The following is a 21,834-nucleotide window of genomic DNA, read 5'->3' as shown; positions in this document are numbered from 1 at the left end:
TTAGGTTGTGTCAGTGCCTTTTTGCCTGCAGAAGCTTTCTGTGATGGCCTGTGCAGTGCTTTCCCCTCTGCCAGCAGGGGCATTAAAACAAAATATGCCTCCCATGCCCTTATTGCCTCACTGTGCCAGTTCTGTTTTTGGCAAAGGGAAAATCCCTGCTGCCCTATTCTGGAGCTGGATACACTTTCTTTGATCCCATTCACCTGCAACGGGGATTACACTGTAGAAGGAAGGTTACAGCTGGTGATCACAGGCTCCTTGGACAACAGGAATGGGGTCAATACCACAGCGTGGGCATGGCATGGTCAGATCTGCTTGGTAGAGTACCATGGGACAAAGCCCTGGAGGGAAGAGGGGCTCAAGAAAGCTGGTTAGTATTCAAGGATAACATCCTCCAAGCTCAGGAGCGATGCATCCCAACAAAGAGGCTCCTATAGGTCTATCAGTGATAAAAGGAAGACTAGGGAAATTGTAGGCCCTCTCCAGAAGGAAACAGGAGACCTGGTCACCCAGGATATGGATAAGGCTGAGGTATTCGATATCTCTCTTGCTTCAGTCTTCACTGCAAGAGCTCTAGCCACATAGCCCAGGCCCCAGAGGGCAAAGGCAGGGACTGGGAGAATGGTGAACATCAAGTCCATGGGACCTGATGAGGTGCATCCATGGGTCCTTTGGGAGCTGGCAGATGTAGTTGCCAAGCCACTGTCCATCATATTTGAGGAGTTGTGGCAGTCTGGTGAAGTTCCCACTGACTGGAAGAGAGGAAATATAACCCACATTTTTAGAAAGGGGAAGAAGGAAGACCCAGGGAACTCCAGGCCAGTCAGTCTCACCTCTGTGCTTGGCAAGATCATGGAGCAGATCCTCCTGGAAACTATGCTAAGGAGGTGATTGGAGACAGCCAGCATGGCTTCACTAAGGGCAGATCATGCCTGACAAATCCAGTGGCCTTCTATGATGGAGTTACAGGATTGCTGGATAGGGGAAGAGCAACTGACTTCAGCTACCTGGACTTGTGCAAAGCATCTGACACTGTCCCCCATGATATCCTTGTCTCCAAATTGGAGAAATATGGATTTGACAGAGGGACCACTTGGTGGATAAGGAATTGGCTGAATGGTGGCACTGAAAGAGCTGAGGTCAAACTGTTCTGTGATTGAGTGCTTTCCCAGCACTCCAGTCAGCCCGAGACATGGCAGTGGGGACAAGGTAGGTGCCGGGGGGCAGAAGGCTTGCTCTGACATCTATTGCCGCACTCGGAAATCTTTCTGACTGGTATAAAAGGCTTTTCTTGAGCAGGCAGCATGGGTGAGCTTTGCCTTCTCACAGCCATGTGCTTGCTGTGCCAGACAGGGTGATGAGTGGCTAGTGCAGGCTCTGGTCCAAGCGCAGTACAGCTGAAGGTGGTCCTCTCCAGCAGAGAAATTCTGTGCTGGGTATTTAATTCCAGTTTCTGGAAGAGCTGGCTGGAAAGCAAGAATTCTGTTTCAGAGGAAAAAAAATAAGAAGAAACCTAAGCTTTGGTATCTGGTTTTGTCCAGAGGCTTTACAGCACAGGCAGGCTCCTCTATCTGATTTTCATGAACCCTGCGGTAGCTTCCTAAACACCCGATTTACTTGCAGGGACAGGATGCTCTTATCACTGTCTCCGGCATGAGTTCTTTTCTCTACCTGATAATTCCTGTTACAGAGGAGATCTGGCTTCCAGTCCTTGCTTTGAATTGGGTAAACAGGATAGGAGCTGAGTTCGCCCACATTGTGGCATGTTTGTCTTTCTCTCTGAGAAATTTGGCCTGAGTATCCAATTTGAGCTGAAGTCCAACCAAAAAGGGAGGGTTGGGAAAATAAAAAATAAAGAGGAAAACAAATTATTAATGTTGCTTAGAATTTAAATCAGAATTAGAAACTAGCCTAAACAAAAAGCTCACTAGAATTATCTCGGGCCTAACTATGCCTGTATAGCAATCTCTGTGGCAATCTCTGTGTATAGCAATCTCTTTCTAGCATAACTATCTCCACAAAGTCAATCACAGATATGTCTGAATGTTTCTGGACTCAGAAAAAAAAATGTAGTCATTTTTTTAACCAATTCTCAGAGGTTGGGTACATCTTTATAAGAAAAAGATCTTTATTTACAGAACTCAGGCAAATCCACTTTCCTTCCATGCTGTCTAGAAAAACTATTAAAGGGAGATTTCAGCCAGATGCTTGGTGATTAGCAAAAGCCTAATTAAAACTGCTTTATATAGTCGATCATAACTATATGAATCTTAGAGCAGCATGAGTGCACTGCAGAAAGCCCCTGCTCCTGGTTTCTGCCAAGTATGTGAAGAAGAAATCTGAGGTTACTTCAGGTTTTCAGTCGTTTACCCCCACCTGCAGCCAGTGTCCGTGAGATGCACTGCAATAAATATCTTCTGTCTCCCTCTCTCCCGGGGGAATGAAGTATCCCCTGGATCTCATCTCCAGGGATCTCTGAGCTCTGTCCCAAACTGGGCTAATAAATGCTAGCTGAAGATGATGGGTTGGGGCTGCACGGAGCTCAGCCCAGCTGGTAACCCTGGGGTTGTGCCCATGGCCAGGAAGCACCTACTGCCGGCCAGGGAGCAACTACTGCCAGCCAGGGAAAGGCTGGGCTGCAGCAAAAGCCATGAAACGCTGTCATTGATGGAGATGCTGAGCAATAGAGTCAGCCAACTACTTGCTCGTGAAGTCACAGCTAATGTGCTCTCACGGCTTTGGCCTTTTCCACCTGTCATAACCTGCCAAACTGCTCTTTTTCCCTGCCTTCTATTTTTCCCCATCTCTTAGGGAAACAAATATCCACGGTGCGAAAAGGAACAGGGAGAGAGGGGACTGGGCTCAGCTCTGCTCGCGCTGCTTACCTGAGGCACGATCTTGCAGCACCTGCTGCACGTTCTCTGCCCCTGCTTTCTCTAAAAGCAGAGTGATGATACTCACTGTTAATGAAAATGCTTCTGAGATTAGGTATGTTCAGAAAATTAACATAGCAAGTTCCCCAAATTTGTCTGAAGTTATGACAATTTGCTTATAGAAATTCTCCTGTGAGAGAGAAGAGACAAATATTTTGAAAGGCTCACAAGTTAATGTGATGATAAATGCCAGGATCTTATTTTTCAGGCTGTTCTGCTTTACGCTCTCTCCTTTCCCTACCTTGGGGCTCTGTTAAAGCTCTGCTCCCAGCAGTCGCAGGCAGCTGCTGGTTGCAGGGGGAGAGCTCCTGTGGCATTATTTATGGTAGCTCTCAGTGAGAGGACAGTGATTTACTGCGTGTCATCTTCTGCATCTGTGAGTTTGTGATGGGACTGTTCAGTGCAGTCCTCTTTTTCAGTCTGACACAGAGTTAGAGAAAGGTGAACTGGCTGGGTAAAAGTAGGAACCTGCTAATGTCCTCCTTTGCCCTCCAGCAAATAAACTTTTATTTTCTGGAATTGGGAAATTAGGGTTGGGAAAATCACACAACTCACCCTCCCTTCTCTCCTGCAATACAGCTTCTCAAGAGAAATAGGAATAGTCCTCATTCTCCCTCTAAATTTGTGAGGCTGCCTTACAAGCCTTTCCTCCAAAACTCTGCTTCTGGCTGCAGTGGATCTTGCCAGGTAGACTCTCTGAAGGGACCTGGTTGTCACCAAGTCTGCCCTCCCCTCTCTGCTCAGTAGCATGAAGCCATGCAGCAGCAGCCGGCTCATCAGAGGCTCTCGGATCAGCTTCTGCTGGCAGAAGGAAGGCCGGCTTCTCTGTGCTATCAAAGAAGCTGCAGAATTGACCTCACGCCCTTGATCTTGAAAAAGATATGCATAAATTGTCTGAACAGGCTCACTGGCTTATCAAAATTGAATCTCAGTGCCAAGTCACTTATTTTTGACCTGCACTATAAAATTGTTAAATTCCCTGCAATCGGCCCACTTCAGAGGAAGGCTGATAGAATAGCACCTGGGAATGCAATGCACTTTATTTCCGTGGTTATTCGTTTTAGCCACAGATGATCTGGCGCAAAACACAGGAAAGCACTGGGATCCATTTTGTGGTGTTACGCAGCAAACACTGGCATTGCATTTCATCAGTAGCCACAAGCTAGGCCAGGCAGCATGATAAAACACAGCCCAGAAGCCTCTGCAGGAAAAGGCTCAAGGGGCTGTGCCTGCCAAGAAGGAAGGCAAGGTTCCTCCTCCAAGATTTGGATGGTGGAAATTGCACAGCTGCAAGTGGAATTAATCATTTCATGAAGGAAGGGGCGGTAGCTACAATAACAGAGGATAACTGTGTCCATTATCCGGTCTGGATGACTATGAAAGATATTTGCTTCTCCTGTAATTGCAGAGTTGGTTGGTCGAGCTGTAAAACACTTTGAGGATATAAGCGATGTGTGCTGTCATTGCTACTCAAGCTTATGTTTTGTACGTCTTATTGCCCTGAGCTGAACAGAGCACAGTTATCAGGACAGTTAGCAATATGGGAGGGGGGGACAAGGACTCTATAAAAATATAGAAAACTCCCAAACACTGAGAAAAAATTAGAGGCTCCAAGACTGCAAAACTACATACTGAATTTGTGTTACTTTTAAGAATAGAATTTAAGAAAATTACTCAATTTAACCATGTGGACTTTGGTAATCATGCCAAAGATAAGCAAGGAAATAGAAGGCAGGATTCCTCATGAAAATCACTAAATTTTGTCACAAAATGTCAAATGCTTTCAAATCACACAGGCATTTAAAAATATATATCAGCCTGTACTATTGCTCTGTTAGGAACCTGAATTTTTTTAAACAATAAATTTAAAGATTAAAGTTGAGGTTTTTCCTTGAAACTTTTCCTCCTTATGTGATCTGTAACACTCTGATGTGTGTTTGCTGCTGAATGTCACTCTGAAATAATAGAAATATGGGGCATAAGAGGGGAGTGTTCTTGCATGTGGCCAAATCATAGGTTCTTTGTAGATCCATTTTGGTAAATATGCAGCTTTCATCTTCAGACTACGTAAGAGATACTCACTTCTTGTGGGGGTATGTGATTGATTAGGCCTCAAGTGAAATGTATTACTTGGGCAAGTTTGGGGAAAAATTGTGAATTTTTGTCATACCATACTCTTCCTTGGAGCTGATGATTTTTAGATTGGCTAAGGCTTTGCTGATCTGTGAAATGCCTCTGACTGAAGGCTCCAGCATGGGAAGGTTTCTGCCAACTGTGTGACAGATGCACTTTGAATATTAGTACCTTTCCTCACCTTACTCCCTGGAAAAGTCTCAGGTCTGATCTAGATGAATTCGTTGCACAGAGAAGCAATTATTTCCTGGTGCTTCTGTCTGGGCTGGAATTTCTGACAGGCAACTTAGCTGTGCTAGTGATGTTGCTGTGTATATATATTTTGCCTAGGAAATTTTTTGGCACAAAACAGACATCCATCGAGCTTGTGTAAATACTGTCAGCCTAGATCTGAAGGAAAGAAGAGGTATGAGGTAAATGCGAAGCTTGAGATCCTGCTAATCATTTCTGCCCAGTTTCCTCCAGCAGTGAAGGTCATGGTGGGTGTGGAGTGCTCTGCCTTGTTCCCATGCACAAAAAACAAGATGCCAAAAACCATCATTATATACATCAGTGGGTTCGGGACTTACTTATTGCAAGGCAGAAGGGACCGGAGGACCTGATTACGCAAAGTCAGGGAGACAAGAATACAGGCAAGCTGGCTAGCTGTGGCTCTTAAAAAATTGTAGTGTTACTGGGGGGATGCCTTTATCAACAGAATAAATACTTGGTCCTCCTGCAGGTTGTTAGCCAGATTGAATAGCATTCGGTTTTTATCTAGGCACTTCTCTGTAATACGGAAATCTCCCCTAGTGCTACCCAGTGAGTAACCACTGTGCTGCTTCCAGTCCTTATTCACAACATGCAGAGCAGTGTGTAGCCCCTCTGGACACACACTGCAGTGCGAAGGTGGGCAGTAAAAAATCAGATTTTGATCTTTTGTGACCACCAGTAGTTAGCAAGGTTTCTGTCCCAGTCTTACCTCCTTGTATGTCTATCAGTAACCTCTCCTGTTGGCAGAAATCCTACGCGCATGTGTGAGCGGTGTGGCATGCTGCAGCAAGATGATGTGTTATCGAAGATAATCACTAAGTCTCCCGTAGAAGAGGAGATAGACTAATTCCTAGTATATCTCCCTGTACACATGGGGAGCACAGTTACAAAAGGCACCAGTAATGCATCAAGGTCGACCAACACACAGATTTGGTGTGCCACAGCAGTCAGGTATTTCTTTGCTTGCAAAGTTGTGCTACTTTATCTTTCACCCTTTCTTTCTACACCCAGGGCATGTTAAAAGATCTGGATGCTCATCAAGGCTGGTGGTAGAGAAATTCATAATATCTAGGCAGAATTGGGAAAATTCCTGAGGTTTCAGCAGATAGCCCCTACACTGCCACGTATAGATTTGAATAACATTCATTAGTAAGACCTGAGGAACACTTTAGAGTGTATTTTGGGGTTGTCTTTGGAAAATAATATTCTGTGAACACTTGGAGAGAACAAATCAGATTAATGAACTAGATTTTAGAGCACTAATATATCACGTGGAATTCCTTAAACTTCTTTGTTTTCATTGTCCAAGGGATTGTTTGGCATGGGTTCTCCTCAGTACAACGTTAACTGAACTTATAGGTTGATGAGTGTACAGAAGTACTGATTTCAAACCCAAATGTTAAAACCATGAGGGGAATGGATCTCAGAAGCTTTCACTACTATAACCAAGCAGCTAGGAGTTAAAAGTCTTTGAGATATTTTGAAATGTCAAGTTTCAGACACAAAATGTATTACCATGATTTGATTTTCAGACTCTGTATTCATCTGTCTAGCTTGTCCTATTCTATCAATGACTCTGTTCACCTTGGAGATAGATTTAAACTCGTGATCTGGGTTCTTTATAATCCAAATATTGATATTTAAATCAAGCCGTGTAAATAATTCACTTATAGACCCTCTAAAAGAAAATTTCAAGTTTTTGTCTCTTCATTTCTAAAGGCTTCAAAAGCTGAGGACAAACAAGTAGCTTCAAAAACTGAGAGAATCATCAGCTATGTATTTCACACGTTTGCCTATGTAAATAGCAAATGAATGTCTAATATTCAAATGATACCTAGATATCTTTTAAAATGGGCTGTTCTAGACAGTTAACAGGACTTGATGTGACTGATGTGCATTCTGTTTCTAAAAAACGTGGCAGTTTGTATAAGACTGAGGCTTTGCACTGCCTGAAGCATGACTCCAAGCAATGATGATCAGTTCCAGATTCTTACACTGAAATGAAACATTTTTACTGGCACCCAGTAACTCAAATACCACAGCGTGCTAAAGGATGATGCTGACATTGTCAAAGACCACCCAAGGTGTTCCCTTTCCAACTGCAGATATGCCCCAGATCTTTGTGGGACTTACTGTCTTTTCCTTTTGAGCTCTCCTCCATCTTCTTGGCTTGCTTTCATTCTGCCTGTTATCAATTCACTGGAGCCCAACTTTGATATTAGGAAAAATCATATTGTCATAGCAGTAATGACTGCTTGACTTTTAAAGGTGGCATAAACACATACAATAGAAATTAAACTTCACTAGTCACCACAGCTCTTAAGATTAATCATGTTAGTAATTTGAGTTCTCATGTAATTGCGTCTTAGCTGAAGATGAGGCTTGCATATTCATTCAGCAGCAGGTCAGGTTCAGTGAGCTCCTCTTCTATTTCTCCTTTTCATAGGACATCGGCAGATGGTCCAAACAGATGAGTTAAGAGTTATTCCTTATGATCCAATTAAAAAAAAAAAAAAAAAAAAAAGACATTCTCTTTAAAAGACAGGCATTTTAATATTTTGGTGTTTTCTAAATGAAGTAACTGGTGTCTGAAAGGATGCTTTTTCCAAGCTTTCTGTTTTTGGCTAAGCCAGGTATCCTTAACTGACTTGTATGCAGAAAAATGTCACTTTCATGTCAAACTAACCAGAAGGGTTGAGTTCCCATGTGCTCCATGTTGGTCTCTGCTGTTTGCAAGTTAATGGTGAAACTCCCACTGACTTCAGACATTGAGGGCTCCTGATTTGTAGTGAAAGCATCAATTGTACCACTTCTGAAAAAAGCTACTGATCTGCTTACATCCAGCTGGAGACCTGTGAGTCAAGCCCTCAAGTTGTATATATGTAATCATACCCTCTCCTCATATATTCAAAATGTCATTTATGACAGCCCTCGGTGTTGCACAAGCATTATCATAGGGGAGAGCTTAAAGAAATTGTAATTTTAGGATGGAGCATGATCTCCATGCTGTGGCAGTTGTGCAAAATGGCAGATAACCTTTGGATCTTCGAGATGATTTTGCAAGCCGGATGCAAGATAGCATTTCTTGGTGTAAATTGAGGAAAGAAGATATGGAGCTATCACAGAGAGCCTGCTGATGTCTGCTTCAGTCTTCTGCAGAAGCCATGACCTGCCCTGTCCATCCCTGCACTCACTTAGATGGGTTTGCTGCTGGTTCATGGTAGCAAAAGCAAGAGGAAAATTTAAGTCCGAGGCATTCATGTGACCTATATAGTACTGCATTTCCATAAAGCTCACTATCATTTTTCAAGTAATTTAGCAAATTATCTAGAACAGGACTGAGATACATGTAGTGCACAAGTATACCTTGAAAGTACATTTTTTTGTTTTAATAAGGTTGGTCGGGCACTGCCGCCACTTCGCAGCCACTCGCCAAGGCGATCGGCTCTGGGGCAGACGCGTTCTGCAGCGTAGCGGGGGATCGAAGTTGGCAGGGCTTTTTTCAGCATCGAGGCCACTCGAGGGAGCCACCAGGGCCCCGCAGCCCTCACGAGGGAGGCTGATGAGGTGTGGGCGGAGCCAGCAGCACCCCTGCCCCAGCTGTTCAAAGGCAGCCCCTAGGGAGCACGAGCGACCAGGAGTGCAGCAAACAGGACGTGGCGTGTCAGAAGGGCATGGCGCGGCAGTTTGTGCAGCAGTTCTCGCAGGCAGGGCAAGCAGGGAGGGTCCCTCGCCGCTCTTCTGCAGCAGTCTTTCCCATCGGTACTTGTAACCTGCTTACGAAGAGCCTGGCCATGGTATCAACCAGGCAGAAAAACATGGCCTCCGCATCTCTTGCAGCCTCTCCAGCCACAGTCACCGATGTGGCTACTCAGACGGAGGGCTCAGGGAAACACACCGCTGTCCAGGTCTTGGGCTGTAGGGTGTGCGTGAGTCATCTGACAGTAGTGGCAGTGAGTATGCCTGTAGGAGGTGTTCCAAGGTTGAAGAATTGCTCAGCCTGGTGGCAGAGCTTTGGGAGGAGGTGAGCAGGCTGAGGAGCATCAGGGAGTCAGAGGGGGAAATTGACTGGTGGAACCATACTCTACCTACCCTGAGACAGACTCAGGAGCCAGCCACCACACAAGAAACAAAGGTTCCCCTATCCCACCAGTCAGCCACTACACAAAAGACAAAGGTTCCTCCATCCCAACAGGCAGTAGGAGGGGACCTAGGCCAAGGGGGGGGAATGGAAGCAGGTTTCTGCTTGGAGTGGTAGGTGAGCCCTCTCCCTGCCTGCCTCACCTTACTGACCACCCTTACGTAACAGGTATGAGGCTCTAGAACTTGACAGTCAAAACAGCGATGTAGACAAAAGCCCATCCTGGTTGGAAGGGGTGCCTAAGGCAAGGCAACCTACCCCCCACATCACTACATCTTCTATCAAGAGAGAAAGAAGGTTTATCGTCATAGGGGACTCCCTTCTGAAAGGGCAGAGGGCCCTATTTGCCATCCGGACCCAACCCACAGGGAAGTCTGCTGCCTCCCTGGGGCTCATGTAAGAGACATTGCCAGGAAAGTCACTTCCCTGGCATGGCCCTCTGACTACTACCCATCACTGTTTTTTCAGGCTGGTAATGACGAGGTAGCAAGGAGAAGTCCAATATTGCATAGAAATGACACAAATATCATTCTTTATTAAATGGAAGAAGTTTTCAGAAAAAAAAAAAAAAGCTGTGGTCATAAAACTGGGCAGATAAGAGGTTTTCTTCCTCTTCCGTGTCTTCCCATGCTTTCTTCTTCTCTTGTCTCCAGGCGATGTCTTCCTGCAGGTTGTGATGGCTAATGTGTCTCAGGTACATCTTCATCAAGTCAGGGTTTGCCTTGAGTTGGCAGATCAGCTTATTGCTGGTACACTTGCTCTGGCAGCCTGTCCTTGGAGAAGCTGAAGGTGTTTGCCTGATCTGGAAAGAACAAGGCAAGTGCCATGATGAAGAGGCTCCCTGCCTTGGGAGCCTGAGCCCTCCATGGCTGGGCTTGGCCTCTTCCCGAGAAACGCAGGCCTTGGTGGGCTGCTCCAGGCAAAAGGTTGTGCAAAGAAAGCCTCAAATAAGATCTGAATTTTTCTCCCTCCTGGGTCAGCCTGTCCCTGTTTCCTCTTCTGAGGATGAGACCAACCCCTGCCTCATGGGGTTGGGAAAAGGGTTGGGGAAGACACAGAGGACTGCCAGGGCTTTCTTGTCCATGTGGTCTGTTATTCTTTATTCTAAACGTTGTTGACTCAAGGCCTTGGCAGTTGCCTGCTCCTGGCCTGGCACTGTTTAGCCTGCCTGACCTCCATCACTCACCTCTCTCTCGCATCCCCTGGCTTTCCTCCATAACCAAATCCCTGCAAGGAAAACCCCGCTGAGCAGGCACCAGGCTGGGCTGCTCCCATAGGGCACCTCCACGGACCCAAAAGTTGCATCCAGCTGGGCCACGTTGGACCAAAGTTGGCCCAGCAGGTAGGAGCACTGGCTCCCCGTGCCAGTGCCCTGGTGCTCCAGGTCCTCGGGAGCCACGTCCCACATAACCGTGGCCCAGGAGGGCCGGCTGGAACAGCCAAGGCTGCTGGGGAGCAGAGAGGCCACGCAGAGCAGGAAGACGAAGGAGAGTCCCAGGCTGAGCATTTTGCTGCTCCTTCTCTGGGCTTGATCTCTGGCCGTCCCCCTGTCCTGAGCTCAGTCAGTCACCAGCAGCACCGCTGTCTGCACGCTGAATGGGTGATGGTACCAGCAGCCCCACAGTGCTGACACAAGGCCTTCATGGGGCACCCAGCAAGAGGGGAAGGTCTTGGCAGGGAGGCAGGGCCCGGGGAGCCGAATTTCTCAGCCAGCCACTCACACAGCTATCCCCCCACTGCGGGTCTGCCTCACCACGGGGGCCTGGGCAGGAGCCCTGGGGGCAGGGGGCTGTGCTCCAAAATGCTCAGTGAGGAGGAGCTGTACCAGTGCAGGGGCGTTGCTCGGGCCCCCCACCCCGGACCTATGGTCATCCTTCTGTGCTGTTCCCAGGGGCTGTGGGGCAGCTGTGGCGTTGTCTGCAGCACCGGTGGGGTGCTCAGGGCTTTGGTGGCACAGGCAGGAGCAGATTGCGGGCCCAGCTGGGGTCCTCTGGGGTTGGAGTGGCTGCAGGGCCTGCTGTGGGAGATGGATCCGTAATGAGAGCAGCTCAGTAGGCATAGGCCAAACCCCAGACTGCTGCAGTGCTTTGTGTCTCTTGGGAATTGCCAGTGTGCTGGCTAATATGGGCAGATGGCCAAGAAGACCAGCAGCTTCTTGGCTTGTATCAGAAAGTGTGGCCAGCAGGTCCAGGGAAGTGATTGTCCCCCTGTACTTGGGTCTGGCTCTTGGTTGCACCTCACCCTGTGTTCAGCTTTGGACCCCCCACTGCAAGAAAGACATCGAGGTGCTGGAGCATGTCCGAAGAAGGACTATGAAGCTGGTGAAGGGTCTAGAGAGCAAGTCCTGTGAGGGAAGTTGTTGTGATGCCATCCCTGAGATATTTAAATGATATGTAGATGTGGTGTTTAGTGACATGGTTTAGTGGTAGACTTGGCAGTACGAGGTTAATGGTTGGAACTGATGGTCTTAGAGGTCTTTTCCAACCTTACGATTCTGTGATTTCTGTGCCTCTGCTTGGAGCACCTTTCTTCCTTTGGGAGGACTCGTTAGGTCATGCTTTGGTGCAGAGGGACCTGCAGTGTCCCTTTGTGGCCCATGCCTTGGCCTCAGAGGCCATAGCTTGCTATTTCTTTGTCAAAAGACCTTCCTATGTATCATGGAAGGAGATGAGGTCCCTGTAGTGTTGCAGGCAACAGGCTGGTAAAGAAAAGTGCTATTTGCTCCTCCATGGGGAGAAGGCCAACCCATTTTTCGGTCTGCTTCTGTTCAAGGACTCGGGCGCACTTGGTGGCTCCTGCAGGACAATGGGGAACTGTGGTGTGTACCTTGAGGGAATTTCACCCTGGGGATAAGATAATCCATGATCTGAGTGATAGGCTGTGGCTGGAGGCTGTAATTGTATGACAGGGTGTGCCTGAGTCGGTATCCAACAGCAGCAGCGAGGGGTACGCCTGTGGGAGGTGTGCCCAGGCCGAAGAGCTGCTCAGCCAGGTAGCGGAGCTTCGGGAGGAGGTGAGCAGGCTCAGGAGCATAAGGGAGTCAGAGAGGGAAATTGGGTGGTGGAGGTGTACTCCACCCTCTCTGAGACAGACTCATGAGCCTGCCACAGCACACGTGTCTCCTGCTACGCAGAAGGCAAAAGTTCCCTCATCCCACCAGGCAGTAGGAGGAGACCTAGGCCAAGGGGGGAATGGAGGCAGGTTCCTGTTCGGGGTGGTAGGCGAGCCCTGTCCCTGCCCACCTCACCTTTCCATCTACCCTTATATAACAGGTATGAGGGTCTAGAACACGACAGTCAGAACGAAAGCCTGTCCCAGTTGGAGAGGGTGCTTAAGGCAAGGCAACCTACCCCCTGCATTGCTACATCTTCTGTCAAGAAAGAAAGAAGGGTTATCATCATGGGGAACTCCCTTCTGAAAGGGACAGAGGGCCCAGTATGCCGACCGGACCTAACCCACAGAGAAGTCTGTTGCCTCCATGGGGCTCGGGTGAGAGACTTTGCTAAGAAAGTCACGCGCCTGATACGGCCCGCTGACTACTACCTGCTACTGGTCTTTCAGTCTGGTAATGACGAGGTAGCAACGAGAAGTCCAAGAGCGATCAAAAGCAACTTTAGGGCTTTAGGGTGAGTAGTTAAAGGTTCAGGGGCACAGGCTGTGTTTGCCTCTGTCCTTCCAATAGGGGGTATCGACGTTGACAAGCAGACTTATCACATCAATACGTGGCTTCAGGTCTGGTGCAACCGGCAGAACTTTGGGTTTGTTGATCATGGGAAGGTCTACGCGACACCGGGCCTGCTGGCACCAGATGGGTTGCGCCTCTCTCAGAGAGGGATAAGGATTTTTGCTCAGGAGTTGGCATGGCTGATAGATAGGGCTTTAAACTAGAGTCGAAGGGGGAAAGGGATAAAACCAGGCACACTGGTGATGAGCTAAGGGATGGTGCACTAGAATCAGAGGGACTGTGTGCTAGTGAGGTCCTTCAGTCAGCTCCACAAGGTGCTGCGTGTAGGGAGGCGCATTTGAAGTGCTTCTACACAAATGCACACAGTATGAGGAATAAAATGGATGAGCTAGAAGTCTTGGCCCAGTCCCACAGCTATGACGTCATCAGCATAAGCGAAACCTGGTGGGATGAGTCCTGTGGCTGGTGTGTTGCAATAGATGGTTAAAGGCTCTTCAGGAGGGACAGGCAGGGTAGGTGAGGTGGGGGGGTAGCAATGTATGTGAAGCAGGGGCTGGACTGTGTGGAACTTCAAGTTGGTGATGGCAAAGTTGAGAGCCTCTGGGTAAGGATTAAGGGACGAACAAATAAAGGGATGTCGTTGTGGGAGTCTATTACAGACCACCTGGCCAGGACGACAACGCTGATGAATTATTCTTTGCAGAACTAGGAGATGCCTTGAGATCAACTCCCCTTGTCCTTATGGGGGACTTCAACTTGCCAGACGTCAACTGGGATCACCACACGGCTGACACGAGCAAGTCCAGGAGGTTCATAAAGCACCTAGATGATAACTTCTTGGTGCAGGTGCTAAGGGAGCCAACTAGGAAAGGTGCCCTCCTTGATCTGTTGCTTGAGAAAAGAAAGGGTCTTGTGGGGGACATGGCAATTGGTGTCCATCTCAGTCATAGTGACCATGAAGTGGTTGAGTTTAAAATTTATGGTGACAGAAGGAAAACTGCCACCAAAACTTCAGCCCTGAATATGGGGAAAGCAGACTTCAGGCTGCTCAGGGAACTAGTCAGCAAGGTCCCCTGGGAAACTGCTTTTGAAGGCATTGGCATCCATCAGTGCTGGTCAGTCTTTAAGCACAGCCTCCTAAAAGCACAAGATCAGGTGATTCCAAAATATCAGAAGTCAGGCAGGCGGGGCAGAAGGCCGGCCTGGCTGACCAGGGATCTTCTACTGGAGCTTAGGTGAAAAAAGAAAGTGTACAGCTGCTGGAAGGAGGGTCAGGCGACATGGAAGGAATACAGGGATGCTGTTCATGTTTGTAGGGAGAAAATTCGTGTGGCCAAAGCCCAACTAGAGTTGAAGCTGGCCATGTCTGTGGGAGACAATAAAAAAGTTTTTTTTAGATATGTGAACAGGAAAAGGAGAACCAAAGAAAACATAGGTCCGCTATTTGATGGGGAAGGTCTCCTCACAAACAATGACATAGGCAAAGCAGAGACGTTTAACGCCTTCTTCACCTCTGTCTTCAACACTGATGATGGGCTTCGGGACCCAGGATGCCCTGAGCTGGAGGACCATGACGGTGGGAATGACAAACTCCCAACCGACCCTGAACGTGTGTGGGATTTGCTGCTCCACCTGGATCCATACAAGTCCATGGGTCTGGATAGGATTCATCCCAGGGTGCTTAAAGAGCTGGCTGACGTCATCGCAGGACCTCTCTCAATTATTCAACCATCTTGGGAATCTGGAGAGGTCCCAGTAGACTGGAAGCTGGCAAACATGCCAATTTTCAAGAAGGGCAAGAAAGAAGACCCTAGCAATGACAGGCCTGTCAGTCTCACGTCAGTGCCTGGTAAAATTATGGAGAGGATGATCCTTGAAGTTATTGAAGCGCACCTGGGGGACAATGCAGTCATTGGTCCCAGCCAACATGGGTTCACGAGGGGTAGGTCCCGCCTAACAAATTTGATTTCCTTTTATGTTAAGATCACCCATATAGTCGATCAAGGGAAACCAGCTGATGTGATCTTTTTGGACTTCAGCAAAGCTTTTGACACGGTTTCCCATAGGATCCTACTGGACAAAATATCCAGCATACAACTAAACAAAAACATCATACGATGGGTGAGCAATTGGCTGATGGGCAGGGCTCAAAGAGTTGTGGTAAATGGGGCCACATCAGGCTGGCAGAAGGTCACTAGTGGAGTCCCTCAAGGCTCCATTTTAGGGCCAGTCCTCTTCAATGTTTCTATAAATGATTTGGATGTAGGACTAGAAGGTGTTTTGAGCAAATTTGCTGACGACACCAAACTTGGAGGAGTTGTAGACTTGGCTGAGGGTGGAAAGGCCTTGCAGAGAGATCTGGACAGATTGGAGAGCTGGGCGATCACCAGCCACATGAAGTTTAACAAAAGCAAGTGCCAGGTCCTGCACGTGGGACGGGGCAACCCTGGCTGTACGTACAGACTGGGCGACGAGACGCTGGAGAGCAGCCCCGCAGAGAGGGATCTGGGGGTTGTGGTTGACAACAAGTTGAATATGAGCCAGCAGTGTGCCCTGGCAGCCAGGAGGGCCAACCGTATCCTGGGGTGCATCAAGCACGGCATTGCTAGTCAGTCAAGGGAAGTGATTGTCCCGCTCTACTTTGCGCTGGTGCGGCCTCACCTCGAGTACTGTGTGCAGTTCTAGGCACCACAGTACAAAAAGGACATTAAACTGTTGGAGAGCGTCCAGAGGAGGGCGACGAAGATGGTGAAGGGCCTAGAGGGGAAGACATATGAGGAGCAGCTGAGGTCATTGGGCCTGTTCAGCCTGGAGAAGAGAAGGCTGAGGGGGAACCTCATCGCAGTCTACAACTTCCTTGCAAGGGGGAGTGGAGGGGCAGGGGACCTATTCTCCGTAAACACCAGTGATAGAACCCGCGGGAACAGTGTTAAGCTGAGGCAGGGGAAGTTTAGGCTGGACATCAGGAAGAGGTTCTTCACCGAGACGGTGGTTGCACACTGGAACAGGCTCCCCAGTGAAGTAGTCACTGCACCAAGCCTGTCTGAATTTAAGAAGCGTTTGGGCTGTGCACTTAGTCACATGGTCTAAAATTTTGGGTAGACCTGTGCGGTGCCAGGAGTTGGACTTGATGATCCTTATGGGTCCCTTCCAACTCGGGATATTCTATGATTCTATGATTCTATGGTGGCATAGCATGACTTGCCGTAAGGAATTAATTTGGTGTTTACCATAATAGCATTAAGCTTAATAAACTAACGATATTTGTGTATCTATCTTTAGGTGTTCGGTTGTCATTTAGGATTTATAAATAGGTATTAATTCTTTTATCACTGCTTTCTCCCAAACAGGCAACACATGGAAAGGTCTGTATGGTGAAAGGCCAGTAAAACACACCTAATTTTTTTTTAATAATAAAAGTAAGCAAATGATCTCGAAAGATCGGAGACTTTCTTTATCAGTTTCTGAACTGTTAGCATTTAATATAGCCACATGACCTGAATAAAACTATTGTAGAACAGTTCTTATGAAGTTCTACCACAGTTGTGTAATAAGTATAGTTAGTATCTCCTTTCTTATTACTGCAGGTGCTGTTTCACTTCAGTTTAGCATTCTGTATTTGGGAGAGTGTTTGTGCAAGTTTAACAGATTTAAGTAAAAACAAGTTCACTAATTTGAACAAAGTGATACTAATTTATGGGATCCGAGTCACGAGTGCTGCCTATTCTGAAGCTAATGGTCAATTGCTGAGCAAAACCAGAAGGTCAGCTGTTTTCTCTCCTACAATTGCTCGATATGCAAATCCTTAACGCTGAACACCAGGTCTGTTTTACCACAGCTGTTTCTATTGTATATAGAAAGTGAGAGGTTTATCCTGCTTTCTGCCAGCTGACTTCCCAGTGACAGCAGTGGGACGCTGAGGGCTGCTGAAGGGCAGGTGTAAAAGTGGCTGCCTGCCCTCCTTCGTGGGGCATGAGTTAGTAGGGTTTTGATCTCCTTGCAGTCCCTGCCAGAAAACAGGCTTCACAGCTGGGCCCAAGGGCATTGTTTTGCTGGGTCAAGTGGTAGGAGCTGGTGGAGAGGGAGTGTGGCTTCATCTAATCTGGCAGCCTGAGCTGCATTTGGCTAGCGTGAAAAACTACCTCTCCTGCAGCTTGTGATTGGTAGCTCATTAAAATGCTGGCTTAAAAGTAAAATAAAATCAGAAAAACAAGAACTGTTTCTTCAAAAGGAGCATTTCTTATTTACAGTTATCAAGACCTGTAGTCAACAGAAGGACTGGAATAGTAGTGATCTCTGTCTTTCAAGGTGTTTCATTCATCTTGCATGCTCTCCTAGCATCGCCTCAGCCTGCTCAGGAGTGGGCATGAGCACTGCTCTGCTCTTTGTTTCACTTCAGGACATTGATTTCTGCACATCTTCCTACACTTGCTCCATCTCCGTTTTTCAGTGATCAGGTACCCCTTTTAATTCTAGGGTTAGGTCTAGAGGTGGTTAACTTGGTAGTGCAGCTGGGGCTGGGCAAGCAGCTATTTTAGGATGAACTAAAAAGTTAGGATTTTTTGTTTGTTTGTTTGTTTTCTTATCCCTCTATTCTGTGAATTTGGGCAAGACAAAAATCACACACAAATATTTGCCTACTGCATATAAATACAAATAAATCCTTCACTCTCCTCAGCAGCTTGGGCAGCAGGGGAATGACAATATTTGTTGGTTCTTAGGATAGCATTGAAGTTAAGGCTTTGTGCATCAATGTGCATCCCTTGCAAGGCCACAATGATGAGGCCAGAATAATGAAATTTCTTCTTATCTCAGCAAGACAAGAGGGGAACTTAATTCTGCAAAGACTTAGCACCAGATGTTCTTTAGAAGAGCTACGGTATGAGACTTTTGCCCAAAGAGTTTGACTCCCTGCTCGCTGCTGAAGAAGTTACTGGAGCTAATACCTCCTGGTGCAGGAAGCTGATATTTAGTAACCCTTCTTATCTCAGACCATGAGCTGGCATTTCAGGCTGTAAATGTCCTTCCACGTCTTTTGCTTGCTACTTCTAACTCAGAATAAACCAGCAAACTCAAAAAACAGCATTGTCACAGATGTCTCCACTTTGTAGCACTTGTGAAGCATTTGTGATACATTGCTCTCATAATGAGTTTCATTTCTGGGGGTATTTTGGACGAGTAATCACATCTAACTGCCAGCAGCAAGGTATGTGGTTACTGAGCTGAATTCAGCTCTAGTCTCATTGTTTCAGTAGGAAAGGATTTTTTCCTATCAGTGTCAGATTTGGAAACCACATGCAGTTTAGTTTTGTGTGCTTATATCCACTAGACATCAATCAGCACTGTGAATTCATAGAATCACAGAGTGGTTTGGGGTCATTGTTTGGTTTTGGTTCAAATGAAAGTATATGCAGACATTCTCTTTTTTATTTTTTTATTTTTTATTTTTTTTGCAGTTTAATAACTTTACCTCATTGCCTTGAAAATGTTACTGTAACAATTCGCCTGCTAGAGAAATATATATTATAACCCACACTCTATCCATAAGCAAGTTTTAAAGGTCATGGTTTTTTTCAGACAAATGAGATTATTTCAATATACGGGCTCCTTGCATAACTTTAAGACTACGGTATTTTGAAACAGCAGGAAGTCACGCACCCTACTTCTTTCCACTCCTCTTACTACTGACTCACATGCTGCAATGCCAGTCCATGCTGCAGGTTCAAAGGAGCCAAAAAAGTCAAGGAAACGTTCAGTTGTGAGACATTTGGTCTTGTGAAGAGAGGACCTGCTGAACGTTATCATAGCAGTTAGCATATCGTTATCATTCATAGCATTTAGTTAATGCATTATTATTTTAGTCAGTTATTAAATTTGAAAATCAAATACCAAACTGATTATAGCGTCTGCTACCCAACAGGTATCTGATTAGATTGTGTGAGGGCACCCAGCAGGAGCTGCAGCAAAGGCACGTGTTTTTATGGCAAGACTGCCATCGTGTGGGAAGTTCTTGCAGCATGCAAGTGTAACGGTGCCCATCTGCTGCACGCTTCCAAGAAACTTTCCTTCCTAATGTCATTCTTCATGGAATTTCAATAAAAGTACAGTTTTCATTTCTGAAAAAGTGCTACAAAAAGAGTGATTTCCCTAACGGGAAAAATTGGGTAGTGCTAAAACTTCCTAGTGTTAACTATTGCCTTGGTTCCACTAACAATTGAATTCAGAAACAAAGTATTTCCTAAGTCTAATAGAACCAGGGTCTCTCTCTCTTTTTTTTTTTTTTTTCTTCTCTGCATGAAGTTAATATAGTTGAATATTCATGCTCTCATCATTTCTCCTGCTACGTAGTTTATATCTAAACATCTGTTTTCAGTTGCGGTTTTACAAGGCTTCATTATAAACTTTCAATTTCTTAAGCTTTTCCATGTAATTGTTTAATTACTGTCCTTGGATTCTGCTTTTTTTTTTTTTATGTTTTCCTTTAAATAATTTAACTTATATGTTACATCCATAAAGAAAATTGACGATAATTACCAGGAGTACAAATAGGAATAAATCGCTGTTAAGGAACAAGCTAAAGTTCAGTGTTTTATGCAAATGCCTATTGTTGAAAAGATGTCTTGTGTAATCAGAAATTATACTGACAAGTGAAGAATCATTTAATTAATGAGAATAGAGCAATCATTTGGATGGTTCATTCTATTACTGACTGAATAAAAGAGAGAAAATAGCCCTGCTCAGGGATTAGAGCTGCTGCTGAAAGAAAGGAAAAAAAAAATACAGAATGTTGTTCTGTTATTGCCTTATGTAGATAGTATAGTAATTCCTAAATAGAAATATATATATATATGCCAAATTAATCTTCTATTACTTTGTAAGAACTTACAGAAAAGGGTTCTGTTTGTCAGAAACGATGACTGTCTGCTTCCTGTGCTAACTTAAATACCTGGACTGAAATATTCCCATAAATCCTAATGCAGGATGCAAGGGGAGTGAGAACTGGAATTACAGTGAGTTTTGTCTATAAGCACTGCATGCCATAATGGAGACCAGCATGTGGCTTACATTTACAGTCACAGAGGAGTAGTTTTGGTAACAAGGGACCTCCAGAGGTCTCTAGCCCAGACCTCTGTTTGAAGCAGGTCCAGTTAGGTCAGGCTGCTCAGGCTTCCTTGCCCCGTGGACCTTCGAATATGACCAGGGATAATATGATCAAAACTGTTCCAGTGTTTGACCTCTCTTTTTGTAAGAACTTTTTTTTTTTTTTTTTTAAATCTAGTTGGAACTGCTTGTGCTCAGGCATGTCCCTGTTGCCTCTCCCCTTGTCAACACTCACCTCTGAGAAGGATCTGGCTGCAGCTTCCCTACGCTCTGCCCATAGGTAGCTGCAGGCAGCAAGAACGAGCATGTGTTTGGGCCTTGTCCCTTCAAAGCTTCTGTTACGTGGGTGTCATACAGCATCTAATCTGTCCCTTGAAGCAGAACGGACAGTCTTCCAGTCCTTGGCTGATCCCTGCCTCCTTTGGAAGCTCCAGGATGGGACTTCTCCAGGTTGGCTTTGGGTTTCTGGGCTGTTCAAAAGCCCATACAACTCTCACCTTGTTCTCCAGTCTCCAGGGCTTAGGCCCTTCAGCAGTGTACTGCCAGCAGGCACTGCGCACAACTTGTCCTGCTTCTTATAAACACAAAGTTACTTGAACAAGGTGCTTTTGGCACCTCTGGTTCTCAGGACCCTAGGAAGGCACTGTTCCCTTTGGTACAGCACAGAGATGGACGAGCAGCTCACCCTGAACTGGCTGTGCTCTCAGTCATGGGACATACTCCTATGCAGGATGAAAAAACTCACTCCAGAGCTGTGCTGGGGTTTAAACGCAGCTGCGTGAAGTCTCCCACTCCTGGTAGGACCACAGTGTAAGCATTCAGACATTTGGATGTGCCATAACAAATTTAAAGTCTTTATTAACAAGCCCACATGTTCAAACGGAATGAAAGATTGAATGATGTCTATATAGAGCAGCTGGTTTTTTACTTCCGAGGTGCATTTCAATTCCCTTTTGCAATACTGTATTTTTCTGAGGTTGAGGAAGACCACTGCACTGATCAGTTATGATAGCCATCAGTCAGTGGGACAGCCTCTCCTCTGGTGTGGTACAGTTTCTGGTAGGAGCATCCCAGACCTCTGCTGGATTGTGTGCACTTGGATTTTTTGCATGCTGTGTCAAATGATTGCACAAGTGATTGTTTGCTTTCCAACACTGAATGAAAAACAGATTTATTACATGAAGGAAAATATTAATTTTGTTTTACTCTTTTTAAATGTAATAATTGATTTACTTTTTTTTTTTTTTTAAATTTTGAGTAACCAGAAGCATCCAGCTGCTACTCTAGGCACTTCTGGATGTTTTTAGAGATCTCTCCTTAAGAATTTATTGATATTAACAAATTAACCAAATATTAAAATCTTCCAAACACAGTTTTCGTTTCTCAAACCACTCACCCCCAAGGAAGTCTAGCAAAATATGTAGGCCTTGCAATCTGCCCAGCAAATATTCAGCAGCAGGCTGGGTGTATAGGTGCAAGGATGAGTGAGTTCCACAGCAAAGAGCCTTCCCATGGAAATTGCTTGCCAACAGATTGCATACTCCTGTTGAGCAAGATTAGTTTAGGTCTTCGCTGAGTGCAACTAATGT

The 21,834-nt window shown here is 46.0% G+C and overlaps 1 protein-coding gene across 1 annotated transcript in view; it reads left to right on the top strand.

Moving 5' to 3' along the window:
* GRID2 (glutamate ionotropic receptor delta type subunit 2) overlaps positions 1-21,834 on the top strand; it is a 728,283-nt gene that overhangs the window by 699,134 nt on the left and 7,315 nt on the right. The window lies entirely within an intron of this gene.

This window comes from Cygnus atratus, chromosome 4 (genome assembly GCF_013377495.2).
Source record: "Cygnus atratus isolate AKBS03 ecotype Queensland, Australia chromosome 4, CAtr_DNAZoo_HiC_assembly, whole genome shotgun sequence".
Taxonomy (NCBI): Eukaryota; Metazoa; Chordata; class Aves; order Anseriformes; family Anatidae; genus Cygnus; species Cygnus atratus.
The sequence above is the reverse complement of the archived record's forward strand: the minus strand, read 5'-3'. Positions and strand labels throughout refer to the sequence as shown.